Source organism: Pteropus alecto, unplaced genomic scaffold (assembly GCF_000325575.1).
Source record: "Pteropus alecto unplaced genomic scaffold, ASM32557v1 scaffold153, whole genome shotgun sequence".
Classification (NCBI taxonomy): Eukaryota; Metazoa; Chordata; class Mammalia; order Chiroptera; family Pteropodidae; genus Pteropus; species Pteropus alecto.
The window spans coordinates 2,011,879-2,013,404 of NW_006434516.1; positions in this window are offsets into that span (position 1 = coordinate 2,011,879).

Here is a 1,526-nt window from a genome sequence, read left to right on the forward strand (position 1 = left end):
ATTATTACAAATAGAAGATGCGACTCCCCACCATCTGCAGCGTGATAGTGCTTCCAGAGATATATTGGCTGTATTTAAAGTAATAACTCTTTTATAATATTCTAGATAACTCCTTTGACTCATAGGAGTAGGTCATTCATTCCCATCCATATTTTCTTCAAGCAACATCAAAGTAAATGTATTACAAAGGCAGAGGCATGTACATATGTAATATATATTCTTATCAATCTTACCCATTTTTAGGGGTTAGCCAGTGTCTCTTTTAGTGTCTCTTATGGAATAACTGGAAAGGTAAACAATTAGTAATGAATCATATTATGAGGACTAATTCTTTCTTCTTTAAATTTCCATATTCTTCTATCAATTGTCAATACGATGGAAAAAAAAAACAGATTCTCTCTTTATTAATTTTGTCATTAACAAATTCCTTCTTTCCCTTCTGCCAACTAATTTTAGTTAATAAAATTGACTTTAGGTAGTTTATTAACATATGTGATCAAGTATGGAGACAAACGATTCAATGAGTAAAAATAATCATTATAAAGACTAACTGCTGTTTATTTACCCTTATCTAGTTTTCTTCTTTTTTAAAGGACTTCACTGTCCATCTAAATATCAAATTGGGTTGTGATGGACATAACTTACGCTCAGGTGACAGATCAGCTTTGAATTTTACCTTTTGGTAATGTCCAACAATAGTGAAATGGTGCCTCTTTTATAAGCAGCCTTAAAAAAAGAGCAGTAATTAATTAATTATTTTTATTAAAATTATTGGGGTGGCATTGGTTAATAAAGTCAAGTAAGTTTCAAGTCAACTGGCTTCTAGGGCCCCCCATGCTTTAGCAGAAAAAAAATGAGAGCTAAAAGTGAAAGGAACCCACAGTTTATTTTTTTCTTAAACTAGCCCTGAAAGAGATTTATATAATGTCCTTCTATAATCAACTGTCCAGAATTAGTCACAGACTAACTAGAGACAAGAGAGGAAACACATTCTATAACATAGATCATGCAGTAAACAAATTTGAAGAACACAGGCTGGACAGAACATTCACTTTATATAGAGAAGAGTATTAAAATAGAAAAAGATTTTATAAAATTTTCTAACTTTATAGTGTTGCCTTCTCACACATTTTGACTTCTAGTTAGCAGGTAATTTTACTGAAAATCATTGAGTCCAATAACATAATTGATTTTATTAGGAAAAACCTAAATTTTCAACCATTGTTTGATTTTCAACACTGTTTTTATTTTTGTTGTATATAATTTCAAAGCATTTATTGTATTGTAATGCATTCATTCTTTACAATTAAACACATAATTTTATCAGATTTTCAATATTATATTTATGGCATGAATTATTATCAGAAACTTAAAAGTAAAAAAATGAGAAAAAGTCTATTTAATGAATGTGTTTAAGAATTCATGCTACCCTGAACAAGCCCAATCCAATCTGATCTCAGAAGCTAAGCAGCTCAGGCCTGGTTAGTACTTGGATGGGAGACCACCTAGGAAGACCAGGTGCTGTA